This window comes from Lynx canadensis, chromosome F1 (assembly GCF_007474595.2).
Source record: "Lynx canadensis isolate LIC74 chromosome F1, mLynCan4.pri.v2, whole genome shotgun sequence".
Taxonomy (NCBI): domain Eukaryota; kingdom Metazoa; phylum Chordata; class Mammalia; order Carnivora; family Felidae; genus Lynx; species Lynx canadensis.
Window position 1 is genome coordinate 48,619,118 of NC_044319.2, and position 16,230 is coordinate 48,635,347.

The 16,230-nt window shown below is 34.1% G+C and overlaps 1 non-coding gene across 1 annotated transcript; it reads left to right on the top strand.

Annotated features, from left to right (window-relative positions):
* The first annotated feature begins 2,491 nt into the window (after positions 1–2,491).
* LOC115505779 lies at positions 2,492–2,598 on the top strand. The gene has a single exon (XR_003966136.1). It is a non-coding gene; the product is annotated as a U6 spliceosomal RNA (small nuclear RNA).
* Positions 2,599–16,230: the final 13,632 nt, after the last annotated feature.

Here is a 16,230-nt window from a genome sequence, read left to right on the forward strand (position 1 = left end):
CTGGTTTTTAAAGACTTGATTAAGATATGAAAGGTGTTCATTTTACTTGGGATTCATTGAGCCTTTTGGATTTGTGCGTTTATAATTTTTGTCAAAATTAGAAACTTTTAGGTACTAGCTCTCCATTTTTTGTTTCCCTTTCTCACAACTTCAGAGACTCAAATTACAGGTATGTCTGACCTGTAATTGTCCCATTAGTCACTTAGGAAATATTCAGTTTTTTGCCTCTTTTCTGTTTCACAGATATTTTTCATCGCTATGTCTTCACAACAATTTTCGCCGATCTTTTTTGCCACAATGCCTTATTTGTTGTTAAGCTTATCCAATAATGTTAATTCAGCTCCAGAGATTTGATTTTTTATAATTTGAATATTTTACCTTCATTATGTTTTTTAATGTTCTTGAACATATTTTAAATACCTATATTGAAGTTTATTTCTGAAAATTCATCTCTGTGATCTGGGTCTGCTTTTATATTTGTTTTCTCCCTGATGACAGCACAGTTTCTCAATCCATCAGATGTCCAATAATTATTTATTGGATGCTGGGTATTTGAATTTTATGATGTTAAATATCAGAATTTTGTTGGTCTTCATTAATGATGATGAGTTAACATTGATCAGCAGTTATTTAAGTATCAGCTTTGTCTTTAAAGGCTTTTATTTAAAAGCTTGATATTATGGGTGCATATTAGCCTTAATTACTGAGGTATGATGACACCTAAATTTATAATGAATTCCCAGGGTGTTCATTAAAGCTTTCCTATTTTGGATGTTAAGAAATTGAATGTCCCTCAGCTCTGCATGAGCTCTGAAAATTATTAACTTATATCTTATGGTAAGTATTCTTTGCCAATACTCATGGAGTTTTATCCTGCATGTGAGCTGCTTGGTAATAAGCCAGACTCAAAGGTAACCTTGCACAAATTTCTTGTACTCTTTCTAATACTTTGTCTTGCAAATTTCTGCCCCCCTTACTCTTGCTATTTCCTCAACTTAAAATCGTATTTTTTTTTTCTGTTGAAGGAATACCCCTGTAAACTTCTCAGTTTCTAAATGAGACTGATATTTCTTCCCCACACTAAAGTCTTTTAAGAAAGTGACTGATGTTGTATGGTTCATTTCATTGTCTCTCATATGTTAAGGATCTCAGATTCCTCAGTGTCTAGAAACAGTTATATTACATTTATTTTTTCAGTTTTGTAGTTTTTTTGGCAAAAGGTAATGTGTTTATTAATTAATCATGGCCATGGCCATCATGATCATGGCCAATTAGTCACGATTCTGGCCATCTTTTACCTGACATATATATGTCCAATTACCTTACTGAATTCTATTATTGCTCATAGAATTAACTCATAGATTTTTTTCAATTAGTTTTCTTAAATTTATCAATAAATAGATTCTGTATAAATATTAGTAGTTTCAACAAACCCTTTTAAAATTGCTATACTCTAATTTATTTTCCAGTCTAATATGATTGGTTTATAACTTCAGTGTAGTAAGTTGATAGTTGGAATCCTCACCTTCTTTTCCATTGCATTAGGAAAAATTAAGGCCCATTAAAATTAGGCTGGGTTTCATACTTATCTTTTGTGAACTTACACAATTTATACAGTTATGTTCCTTATTCTCCTTATTATAACTTTGTATGGAATTTGAATTTGATATATTTCTGTTGTTTATTTTCTTTTGATACATTTTTGTTGTGAAATTAGTTTTCTTGTGCTTTTATAAAGGACCAGGTTTCAAGGAAGCTTTTCTATTTTTATTAAATTTCAGTAATCAGAGTGGAGGTGGTATTTATATTATTCTGAGAATAATTTAAGAAATGAGTAATTAGTGGATGTTCTAATTTATCATTCCCTGTGCCAATGAGAAACTGAATTCTTAGGGTGAAATAAGGGACACATAGATGCAATAGGAAACAGTTTAATTAAAATCTCCTTAGTCTTGAAATTTGATTGCAAGTTGATACTTGATTGGTCACAGTTTCTAGTCTTTTATATTGGACACAGGATATATATTTTTCCTACCTGTAAATATTTCCTACCTCTTTCCACTATAAAGACCTATATATAATTACTAATGCATTAGCATTAAGATCCAGATTGTGGTCTTGAAATGTCACCTCTTACTAAAAGCAGCTTAGGTTTAGTGGAGATATTGCTGATGTCTGAGACAGGAAATGAACATGCTGAGCCGGTCAATCTTGTCATGTCAGTTAGCAAGTAACTATCAAAGACAAATAGAATAGATATAAAAGATATTCAAGGACTGACACTGCAAGTCTTCCACTAAACAAAATGAAACCATTTGAATTTGAAGAATTTTAATAATTAGAATGGATTGAACACACCAAACTTATTTATATCTGTGGGGTACATAATATTATTTAAAAATAATTGTCTACCTTCAGAAGATTATAGAAATTAACTTATTATCATGAAAACTTGTTAATAAAAGGAATAATAAAGAATTAAGAAGTTTTTGTGCTCTCTTTGGCAGCATATATACTAAAATTGGAATGATACAGGAAAGATTAGCATGGCCCCCGCGCGAGGATAACACGCAAATTCGTGAAGTGTTCCAGATTTTTATGGAACAGAATAGAGAACCCAGAAATGGACCCACAAATGTATGGCCAACTAATCTTTGACAAAGCAGGAAAGAATATCCAATGGAATAAAGACAGTCTCTTCAGCAAGTGGTGCTGGGAAAACTGGACAGCAACATGCAGAACAATGAACCTGGACCACTTTCTTACACCATACACAAAAATAAACTCAAAATGGATGAAAGACCTAAATGTAAGACAGGAAACCATCAAAATCCTTGAGGAGAAAACAAGCAAAAATCTCTTTGACTTTGGCCACAGCAACTTCTTACTCAACATGTCTCCAGAGGCAAGGAAAACAAAAACAAAAATGAACTATTGGGACCTCATCAAAATTAAAACCTTCTGCATGGTGAAGGAAACAATCAGAAAAACTAAAAGGCAACTGATGGAATGGGAGAAGATATGTGCAAACGACATGTCAGTTAAAGGGTTAGTATCCAAGATCTATGAAGAACTTATCAAACTCAACACCCAAAAAAACCAAATAATCCAGTAAAGAAATGGGCAAAAGACATGAATAGACACTTCTACAAAGAAGACATTCAGATGACCAACCCACACATGAAAAATGCTCAACATCATTCATCATCAGAGAAATACAAATCAAAACCACAATGAGATATCACCTCACACCTGTCAGAATGGCTGACATTAACAACTCAGGCAACAACAGATGCTGGCAAGGATGTGGAGAAAGATCTCTTTTGCACTGCTGGTGGGAATGCAAACTGGTGCATCCACTCCTGAAAACAGTATGTAGGTTCTTCAAAGAATTAAAATAGAACTACTCTATGACCCAGCAATTACACTACTAGGTATTTCTCTAAGGGACACGGGTATGCTGTTTTGAAGAGGCACATGCACCCCAATGTTTATAGCAGCACTATCAACAATAGCCAAAGTATGGAAAGAGCCCAAATGTCCACCGATGGATAAATGGATAAAGAAGATGCGGTGTATAAATAAAATGGAGTATTACTCAGCGATCAAAAAGAATGAAATCTTGCCATTTGCAACTATGTGGATGGAGCTAGAGGGTATTATGCTAAGTGAAATTAGTCAGAGAAAGACAAACATCATATGACTTCATTCATATGAGGACTTTAAGAGACAAAACAGATGAACATAAGGGAAGGGAAGCAAAAATAATATAAAAACAGGGAAGGGGACAAAAACATAAGAGACTTAAATATGGAGAACAAATAGAGAGTTACTGGAGGGGTTGTGGGAGGGGGCATGGGGTAAATGGGTAAGAGGCACTAAGGAATCTACTCCCGAAATCATTGTTGCACTATACGCTAACTAACTTGGATGTAAATTTAAAAAATAAATTAAATAAAAATTTTAAAATAAGAATTAAGCCATTTTCCTGCCTTTCCTATTAATTCTGCGATGAGTAATCAAACAGTAGATAAGAGGAAGTATTTCTCTTAAATTATTCTAACCAACAAAGAAAAGTGAAATAATAGCATCGAAATTTCAACTTTTTAAACAAACAAATATTTAGATATAGGCATTAAGCTTCAATGGTTGCTAAGGTCACAAAAAGAGACAAACATAGGTTTCCTATAGCCTTGCCATATCCCGCTTACAGTTTTCCAAAGAGATCAGATCAGAGTTTGATCCAGTCTCTGGACCCAGTTTCTAGTTAGCAGGAATGAGAGAAGACAGAGGAACATGTTGAACCGCACCATGAATGTGCAATCAGTGAGATCCAGACTGGGGGAAACTATATAGTTCACTTCTTCAAGGAAAAGGTGATTGATAAGGGGGAATTAGAATTGTATCTGTGGACCGACTGAAAAATATTAATCTATAAACCAAATATGTATTTTCAAATAAAGAACTAATTGCTTCATTAGTTCGACCTGAAAGTCTATTTGATTTTTATCTAGAAAACACCCATGTTCTACTACTAATCACGTGGTCAAAATTGACATATGATTTTACTAGCCATTTTAAGAGTAACTGCGTAAACACCTGGGGTAAGGAAATTCTATAAGAACGTACATATCAGAAAATAAATCAAGTCTCCCTTTCCATAATTACCCCCAACTACTCTCAATCATAGTAATTTGGTAATTTTTCAACACAGCAGCTCAGGGTGAATACTGGAACACACTAGTTCTTCCAATACTCTACAGCATTATACTAATTCAAAAATCACGGTATTTCTACTACCAGCAATAGCAATAAAAAAACCAAACAGAAAACAAATTCATTGACTACCTCTAATGCAAAGGGGGAAAAAGTTCCTACATCCTCAGTGCAAATGTTATATATTATGTTTTACTCAGGAAGCTCACAGGCAGAGAAACAGCAAAGTGTAAAAGATCTCCCACACCTGCACTGCTTCACCTAAAAGTATGTTTGACATGGGCATAACTGCACTTGACAACTTCATAGAAGAGCTTCAAGACAGAGACTTTACCTCAATCATCAAAATATTTATAAGGAAAGGAGGACAGATAGCAGCTGTGTATCAATGGGAGTGCACTGGTTGAGGAAACGCCCTTATTTGAAAGAAAGAATCTCCAGAGTCTACTACACTCTCCTACTGAGCTAACTCACAACTGCTATGCTAAATTATTCCTATCCTACAGAAAAAAAGAAGAGGAGAGGACAAGCAGGGCCATCCAGAGTTGTCTCTACCTCTTCCCCAGTGCCAAACAAAATAAAAGGCATCACTCAGCTTCATGATATGGGCCCTGCCCATCTTTCCAGCTTCATTTCTCACCCCATCCATTCTGTCCTTTTAACCCCAGCTATATAAAATCATTGCCATTCTTACAATGGATGGTACTGTTTTGCAATACTTAGTATTTATACTGTCAGGAATAATAGTAAAAGACTTTAAAATAGGGAAAAGATTACTGAGTGTCCTGCCCAGTTCACCCTTCAGAGTTATCTTCCCTTTTCCTTGTCTTTGAAGCATATTACAGTTCTATAAATTATGAACACGGATAGTAATGCCTGTGATTCCTGTTCACAGATATGCAGATTAGCCCTAAGGAGATGCATTTGACTATTGCCCTATGGATGTTGATAATTTTGCATCTATTTGTAAATTCATTTTAGTATTCTTGATGACCAGTATATGTGCGAATGTTTTCAATTCTCTTTTGAACCCCCTGTAATGTCTTACTGATTCCCTCGTTAACTAGTGAGTTAAATAAAACCTTAGATGTATGTTTATTTTACATTTGGAAAAAAATCATAATTTTACCTTTTTGAACATTTTATCACACATTGTAATACACACTAAAAGTGCTGAAAACCACACAAAACAAATGCATGCCATAAAAATTATTTAAATGTTAACACCCTTGTAATCATTATTCAGGTAAAAAAAAAAACAGTACTTTGCCAGCCACACAGAAGCCCCATCCATGTGCCACACCACAATTACCAGCCCTCCATCTTCTCATGGGTAACTATTATTCTGAATTTCAAAAAGATCATTGATTTTTAATTTTATAACCCAGATATGTATCCTTTGATATTATATTTATCCTCTCCCTTTTTTCAACTTACTATGACTTTTAAGTCTCTTTTAATAGGTCCCTCATCAATCCCCTTCTTTTCCTTAAAATTTATCTGTTGAAAAACTGAGCTATAATTTTCCCCACTATCTGAATCTTGCTGATTGCACATTCATGGTGCAGTTCAACATATTCTTCTGATTATGAATGATATTTTCAGGTATTATTATAGCAAGCATGATGAGTACTTCAGGAATTAAAGGCATGACTATGGTCAAACCTGCCTATGCTGTAATCGTATGATAAATTACCTTGGACCATGTCCAAGGACTTGCCAAAATGAAAATTTAAACCTTTATATATTGACCAAAACTTTTTTCCTTTTTATATTGCAACCTATTTTAATTTTTATGTCATTGTCAAATATACAACTTCATTTAACATTTCCAAAAGGATTAAAAAACTTGTCTTTGTAAATTCATAGAATCAAAACTATGGATGGATTTCAACCCATAGATGAGAGAACCAAGATGAGAAAAATTTAATGACTTGCTCACTGTCAGCATATTACTGGCAGAGTTGAAAATGGAATAAGATTTTTATAACTCCTGGGCCTTCCCTCAGCTCATCTGAAAGTGACTAAAAGCTTTGGCTTGGAAAATGCTCTACTCATGTCCCATGTCTAAGCACTCCAGTTTGCTTCTGACTTTACTAGCCTCCTACAAGATTCTTTTTTTTTCTTCCACTGGGGCTTTAACCTGCAACTGGATTTAAAAAAAAAAAAAAGCTAGATTAAAAAAAGAGCTACCAGGGTGCCTGGGTGGCTCAGTCAGTTAAGTGTCTGACTTCAGCTAAGGTCATCATCTCGCTGTTCATGAGTTCAAGTCCTGCTTTGGGCTCTGTGCTGGTGGTATGCAGCCTGCTTGGGATTCTCTCTCTCTCCCTCTCTCTCTGCCCCTCCCCTACTTGTGTGTTCTCTCTCTCTCTCTCTCTCTCTCTCTCTCTTTCAAAATAAATAAAGAAACATTAAAAGAAAGAGCTACCATTATTCTGCCTCTCTTCTAGCCTCTAGTCCTCTGACAGTTCTCCCACTTTTTTTGCTCTACTATTACATCATAGTTTGATGGTGGTCTTCCCCACCTGCAGACCTGTAACAGGCTTATTTTCTGATCCTTTATTGCTAATTATACTAGGACTCAATATATTTTAAGTTTTTAAATTTGATTAGAAATTTTTATTTTTAATAAACATTTTATTTTGAAAGAATCAGATTTATAGAAATATTGCAAAGATAGTATAGGAGTTCCCCACATATTCTTTCCTCAGTTTCCACCATTGTTAATGTCTTACATTACCATAGTATATTTGTGAAAACAAAGAAATCACTATTGGTGCCTAGATGATGAACTAAACTGGGTTTGATTTGGATTTCACTTTTTTCCACTAATGCCATTTTTCTGTTCCAAGTTCTAATCAAGAATTCCCCATTGCACTTATTTTATTTTTTCCACATTGTATTTACTAGTCATGCCTGATTAGTTACCTCTATCCATGACAGTGTCTCAGTCTTTCCTTGTTTTTCACCACTTTGGCAGTTTTGAGGAATACTGGTGAGGTATTTTGTAAAGTATCTCTTACTTTGTGTTTGTCTGATGTTTTTACCATGACTAGACTGGATGACTAGGAAAAAAATACCAAAGAAGTGGAATGCCTTTTTATCACAACCTATCAGTGGGTATATACTATCAACATGACTTGCATTGGTGATGCTAACCTTGATCATTTGGCTTAGGTAGAATTTGCCAGGATTTTCCACTGAAAGTTTTTTTCCCAAACTTTTTATGCTCTATTCTTAGGAAGCAAGTCACTAAGTTCAGCCTGCCTTCAAGTGGGAGGGGGGCAGAATTAAGTTCTACCTCCTGGAAGAGGAAGTATCCACACAAATTATTTCTAATTCTTTTGTAAGGAAGATTTATCTCTTCTCTTACATTTATTTATTCAATAATTTATTCCATCAATACAGACTCATGTGTATTTACATTTTCAGTTACAATCTAGTAACCGCAGTATTTATTTTGATATCCAATAGTTCCAGCTTTTGTCATTGGTAACTCAAATTAGTTCCTTGTTGCAGGATTTTTAAGTAATTAAATACACTTCATTTCTTAACTGTTACTAGTGGAAGCAATTTTTTTTATATCAATAAATCTTGAAATAACTTTTTAAGTTAATGTGATGGATTTTGCTGACAAAAAAATCTTTGAAAAAAACATACAATGTTTGCTATAGTTTGGAATTAGAATATCATAATTCCCCATACACTTTAATGCTCAGTTTTAAAACTAGCAATGTGTTGCCACACTTTATTTATCCTTTATGTCCTTATTTTTCTTTCTTTCTTTCTTTCTTTCTTTCTTTCTTTCTTTCTTTCTTTCTTTTTCTTTCTTTCTTTCTTTCTTTCTTTCTTTCTTTCTTTCTTTCTTATTGTAGAGAGAGCATAAGCTGGGGAGTGGGGAAGAGGGAGAGAGAGAATCTATGTAGATTCTATGTTAAGCATAGAGCCTGATGTGGGGCTTGATCCTATGACCCTGGGATCATGAACTGAGCTGAAATCAAGAGCTGGATGCACAACTGACTGAGTCACCCAGGCACCCTGTCCTTATTTTTTAAATAATTCAATTCCATTTTGAGGTATAGTATTTATATATGCATTACCATTGTGATAACATTTCTAAAATTCCCACCTACTGATGATTTTCAAGAAAAACATTCTATATTCTTTTTGTTCCCTTTTGAAATATAACATAAAATAATAATAAAAATATGTAAAATATATCTGGGGAAAAACATTAAAACACTCCTGAAATACAAATAAAGACTTTACTTTTAATTAAAAAAAATGGACACGATGTTAATAAAATCTCAGTTATATCCAAACAGTGCCCCTGCCTCCCAACCCAGTGCTATTTAAACAATGACACAGACAAAAAAGAATACATATTAATGGTCAAGAAAGTCATATAACAAAGAGAAGAAGCCTATACTTAACAAATCATAAAGTTTCCACAGTTTAAAAAAATGTGTTGTAATTTTTGATAGACCGATAGAAAAAAATCTGAAGTTTAGAGGTAGACTTAAATATTAGAGAAAATCAATATTTAATAATAGTACCTTTTACATCAGTGGGAAAAGATTGGCGTTTTAAAAACAATTATGGTGAGACAAATGTATAACCATTATAAAAAGATAAATGTGGATCCTTACCTTGTTATTTATAAGATGATAAAATCCAAATGCCCCAAGGACTTAAATATTAAAAATGAAACTATACAACCCTTTACAAGTTAAAAGAAGACATGGGTAGATTTCATTAAAATCTGGGAGAGGATAGAATTCTTCCTAAAAATAACTTAAAATCTGAAAGTGTTTTAGTTTTTAAAATGTTTAATAAATTTGAGTATATTAAAATAAAAACAGAATTTTATTCAAACATAAACTGAAAAACCATAAACAAAAGCCAAAAAACAAACTGTGGGACAAATAAAATATAGAACACATAGAAAGGGTTAATATCCCTAATATTTAAAGAGCTACTAAAAATAAAAAAAAGATTCAACTCAATGGAAAAATGGAAAAGATTATAAAAAGAGTTCACAGAAAAATAAATGTAAGTGGGATTTAAATATATGAAACTATGCTCAGTCTTAGTCATTGGACGAGGGAAAATTAAACAAGCATTTAGGGGTATTTAGGGAATTATTGGGGAAACCTGAGTGAAGTCAATAATTTAGTTAATTATATTGTACTTCCCAAAGGTACACATTTTCAGTTATACAAGATGAATGAGTTCTGGAGATCTAAGGAACCGCATAGTGATGATAGTTAATTATACTGCATTGTCTGCTTTACATATGTTAAGAGGATAGATCGTAAATCTTATGGACACAAACACACACACAATGGTAACTATATGGAGAGATGGATAAGTGTTTTAGCTTGATTGTGGTGATTTTTTCACATTTAGTATAAATGAGTGTCTCAGTCAGAGGAGGCCAGTAATGATTAAGTATATATTGTAGTTGTAGGCATCTCTGTTGGAAATTTACACATAATTCTGTTATTTTTAATTTCATGAACATTTCACACAGAGTCCTGGAGTGTTTTTGTAATGAAATTCCCTCCCAGCTCCACACGCACATATTTACTCACACCACTCTTTTAAGGGTAAAAATGGCCACCGTTTGGGTGATGTTTCTACATTTCCTTTGTGGTCTTGATTGGACGTGCTGACATTTATCACTGATTACCTATGATTCTAAGTTTCCTTCTGTGATCAGTATGTTGTCATTCTTAGGAAGTGTGTGAAAGAAATGACCTCTGAGAAACAGTTTTAATGAAAACTTTCTTTGGTCTTAGTTTTACTCTGCTTTTGGAACCTGGTAACTTTCATATGCATATTCCCTAAGCATTAGTCAAAAAAGTTTTGCTGTTTGTTTGCTTTATTTTTTCAAATTAGAATATAGATGGCCAAAATAAAATATCTAGGATATGGAGCTGATGTCAAAATAGAGAAGGATACCGATAATAATCAAAGTACCTATGTATCCAGGGAGAAAGAATGAGAAAGAGTTAAAAAAGAGAGAGACAGACAATCTTTAGAAATCCAACTTAAAATATTGCTTATATAATTGAATTCCTAATGAAGACAGGAGACTCTCAAATTCCAGCTGACCAGGTTTTACCCTTAGGACAAAAATAAAACTAAATATAAAATATAACAAATTATATTTTTGTTTTAAGCCATTTTTCATAACTTTGTGTTTAAATATGGCTCATATAAGTTCATAAAGGTGATTCTGTTGCTAGGTGGACTTGGGAGACCTAGACCCTGAGGCCTCAACCCAGCCCATCCAAAAGATTTGCCAAAGTCTCTTGGTCTTGTCACAAGAAAGAATTAAAAGGACAGACAACACAGCGGATAAGCAGTACAAGCAGGAAAACTTATTAAAGTGAAAGCATAGAGCAGACAAGCTCAAGGGAGAGCTGGATTCTGGGTTTAGGTTTCTATTTTTATAGACAGTTGTTAACAGATGGGTGGAATATTCATTACTTCAGGTGGGGATTTCTTTGAAGCAGGGTGGTCTCTTCCAAGAATGTGGGTTATGTGCCTTTTCTTCCTTGTTTATTCAGGGGATTCCAGCCTACTTTGCCAGCTACTCTGGGACTGTCTGGTTTGATCTGGTTTCTTGTGGCTTTCTTTTGGGTTGCTACCAGGACAGTCCTCTAACTTTCTCATAAGTAGCCATGACTTCCTCCTTGCTGGCCTCCAGGCATCTTGTTAGACCTAACTAACTGCTTATTCTAACAATTTAAATACTAAAATTTGACATTTTCTTTCCAGGTCAGTCTAAGTCCAAGACACTGAGAGAAATATTGTAGTATTTCAAGTGACATTAGTGTTTGACTCACTGGAAAGTTTTTGAGCAAGGTTTTTGAGCAAGGTTTTTGAGCAAGGATAGTTCATTGTGTTTTTTCATGACCAGATAAAATATTCTTTCAGGACATCTATTTCTTTTGCTCTTATTCTCTGTCCATGAAGCAAACACAAGCTTTCAAGTACCTGGTTGCCTTGGCACTGTACAGGAAGTGCTCTTGACAGAAGATCCAGGGAAGAAGTGCTCTGGTTTTGAACACATAAATTACATTCCTCGTTTATTATTTGCATTTTTTCCTCTTTAATTAATCCATTGAGACACGTTCAAATGTAAATCAAATGCCTAGCCCTTCCTACCCTTGAGTATGTAAGTCTTTTCAATAATAAAATTATACTTAGGGCTGCTTCTGCCTTTTCCAGAATAAATTCATAATTTCCTTTCTAACTTTACCTCCCCCTACCCAGGGATTTCTTCTCCCACAGAAAGTCCCATTATCTCCTGTGGAGTATTCACACTTGCCTATGAATCATGTAGTTTCATTAAGTTGTTCTGCCTGTCTCTGTGCAGAATCAGTGCTGTGATGATCAAGTCAAAGACCAAATTGTCCTGGAATGGCCCTGATTGAACAGTTTTGTCCCAGTGCTTTGTTCACCCCCATAAACGTGATACACCTATCCAGATTTCTGCCTCATCCTACTTGCTCAAATGTTCTTTTCTAAGGACAAGCAGGGCATCTTTTCTCATTATATGAAAAATGTCATTATGTTTAAGCAATTATGTTGGGAGAGGGCTAAACTAATTATTGTCATTTCACTTGAATTCTATGTTCGTGAAAATTTATATATTTATCAAATGCATAGACCTTAGCATACTCTATCAGTTTCCTATTGCTGCTGTATGAAATTACTACAAACCAGGTGGCTTAAAACAACACACATTTTTTTCTCTTACAGTTTTGGAGGTTGGAAGTCCAAAATGTGTCTGACTGGGTTAAAATCAAAGTGTCAGCAGGGCCGTATTCCTTTCTGGAGGCTCTGGAGTAAATCCATCTTCTTGCCTTTTCCAGCTTCTAGAGGTGCTCATGGTCCTGCTCCAAAAACTGCAATGTCCAGTTGACCCTTTTTTCTTTTTTTTAATGTTTATTTATTTTGAGAGAGAGAGGAACAGAGACAGGGAGAAAGAGAATCCCAAGCAGGCCCCACACTGTCAACACAGAGCCTGACACGGGGCTCCATTTCATGAATGGTGAGATCACGACCTGAGCTGAAAGCAGGAGTCAGGTGCTTAACTGACTAAGCCACCCAGGAGCCCCACGTCTTTTTTTTTTTCCCTTGGCATCACTTTAACACTGACTTTTCTGCCTCCCTCTTCCGCATTTAAGTACCCTTGTGATTACACTGGTACCATAAGGATAATGCATGCTAATCTCTTTATTTTAAGATCAACTGACTAGCAATCTTAATTCTGTCTATTATTTTAATTCCCCTTGGCCATGAAACATATCAAAAAGCTCTAGGGAATAGGGCCCAGACATTTTTGGAAGACCATTAGTCTCTCTACCACACATACATTTATAACAAGAAAAGCCCATAAAACAGGATTAGGGTAAATTTCAATTATCCTCATAGTTGAGAGTTTGGTTTAATGACAGTGTATACTTTTGAAAGTAAGAATGATTTTGAGTCTGCATACATTTCATTGTTTAAATTGTTTTTTCTTCTATGGTCTTTTTGACTGATGCCTAAATATTACAGTTCAGATCTCTAGTAAAAATGTAAATGTGGAATGAAGAGGAATTTTTTGTCTCTACAATCCATTCATGTCCTTGACCTCCTCACTCCTAGTAGAAAGTGGTTCTTTTACTACAATGACATACTGAAGTTATTCTCTACATCAGTCAATATGAACAGTAAATACTCTGAAATTGAACGTATAAATAATTTTCTCCTTGGTGGCAAGTCTTCCCCTTGGTGGAAAGTTTCCGAAGTGTTTTGAATATGAAGATTTTTTTTATAATATCAATGCAATGTTATACCAAGTTAGTTGTGATACTTACAGCATATGTTGATCGAGAAATATATCATAACAAAAAATACTGTGATTTAATTAATGACTTTAAGTAAGTATCTACATTCCTTACCATGCATATGTTTTAGGCAATGGAACAAGAAGTGTGTGATGTTATCTACATATTCATTTTATGCAGTTTTGTACACATAGATATTCAAGTTCACAGGTCCTTTGTAGTTAACTCTGAACTCCAGAAATGCATGGTAAATGCAAATTGCAAACCACTTCCTACAAGTCAAAAGCCTTTCAAGTCTATCTTCCTAATCTCCATCAACAACACAATTTTTGTTCACAGCATTGCAAAATACTATTGCCTCATTTTTGACACTTCAAAATAATCAAGAATCTGGAAATTTACGAGGAAAATGTGTTGATAATTCTGAAACATAAATATGCAAATAAATTGATTTTTTATTCCCATCTAGTAGTTGTCTAGTGTAACATTAAAGAAATAATTTAAAATTCATTTATTTTACAGAATTAAGATATACTCATTAATGCTACTTGATAATTACCTCATAACTTCTCAGATCAAATTTTTAAAATTGTTAAGCCAAATCTGTCTTCAAATTTCATTCCTGATTTAAGCCTGCAAGAAGTAGTACGCCCACTTTTGATAAACCCCAATTCCATACAAATGAAGAAAGGCATTCATAACAATTCTAAAATTTCTACCTAAAACCTAAAGTACATTGTTTCATTGAGTAGTTCTCTATGCTGGAGAGATTACCATGCTTTATGACAAACATAATTGGAAAAATAACTCTTAGAAAAATAAAAATAATGTATTTGGTGAGATATATAAACTCAGCTGTCAATAAGTCAATATCGTACTCTACGTATGGTCATAGCCTTTCATTTAATTTTCCTTTTTATTCTGCTCTGTAGTTTCTGGTAAATTATTACTAGAATGTTTATTAGAAAAAACAAAAAAGTTTGAAACTTTAAATAATCATCACATTTAAAAAATCTTGTTTGCTTATTAAGATTTACTTAGAAGGAAGAATGTGGTGAATAAATCATATACCTAAAATAATGGCTTAAATGAGATTATAGAAAATTTAGGAAAGGAAAAAAGTAAAGGTCAATGTTAAATTATATGATTTGGCTAACAAAATAAATCTCTTCACTTTGCCCTACTCATTTAGATAATGCTTTTAGAAGTTTCATCTCTCAGTGGAGATTTGGCCAAGGACTCCTAAATTTGTAAATAATTTCTCAAGTTTATGTAGGTTATGCATTTAAAGTTGTTTTTAATGCAATATATTTTAGATACGTACTGTAGGCTTTTCTGATCAGATAACTGTGGTATAATTTAAGTTTAACTCTTTATCTGGATTTAAGTTTATTAGGAGCCTCCTAATGTACAAATGACATTAACAGTTTATAATTCCATGATAGATAAAATTGCCTCAAATCTAATAAAGATAGGGTATTATGTAAGAAAAAGATACTGGCATATTTCCATTGCTAAAGGCTAAGGACACAGAACATTTGCAGACTAAATAGTGTGTAAATTTTAGTTTATGTGCCCATTACAGCCACTGTCGACAGGAAACAGGATGCACACAGTGTGAAACAGGACCTGCAGTATCACTTGAGGCTTGTTCTCTGAAATTTACCAAGTCTATTGCCATTAACAGCATCTGTAGCAGGAGCCTAACATTTTGGTTTTATTTACATAGCAAAACAATGCATTAAGAATTGATCATTTGTCATTCACTTTTCAGAAATAATCATTGAATCTTTTCTCAAAAGAGTAGTGACCTCTAAAAACCAGTAACACCCAGAGCATCTTATTTTTCATAGAATGTTAAAATTTTTTAAATAAATTTCTGGTACACAAGGAAATCTACAATGATTACTTACAAATCATATGATGTTTAGGAATGTTGCATTTCAAATGTTTTTTTACTAGTGCTTTTGTAAATAGTATTGTGTAATTTGAGAGAGGATATTTGCTTCTTTTGAAAACTAGGTAGAGACACAGAATAAGGACTATCTCAGATTAGATATAGAGGTCTCTAAAAATGATAGGAAATTGTGTTTTTTTTAATTAAAAAAAATTTTTTAATGTTTATTTATCTTTTGAGACAGGGAGAGACAGAGCATGAGTGGGGGAGGGCCACAGAGAGAGGGAGACATAGAATCCGAAACAGGCTCCTGGCCCTGAGCTGTCAGCACAGAGCCCAACGTGGGGCTCGAACTCACAGACCATGAGATCATGACCTGAGCCGAAGTCAGATGCTTAACCGACTGAGCCACACAGGCGCCTTGGGAAATGGTGTTTTATATTGGTTAGGTGTTATGGTTTGATATTTAATTCATGAGAAGCAATGACAGGGAGCTGTGAACAACATAGCTTCTAGCCTTAGTCTGTCCTGGGCTCATAAATTGCGAGCTGTGTGACCTGCAGGTCACTTGGCTTCACTCTGCCTCAGCTTTTTCTTTTTTATATGGTGATAATAATGGTACAGACTTCAAGAGGTTGTCATGAGGATTAAATGAGTTAATATAGGAAAGCACTTAAAGCATTGCCTGACATCTATGTGCTTTTTGGCGGGGGGGGGGGGGGGGGGAAGGTATTAACTCATTTAGTATTATAGGTACCGAGTTCATACCAG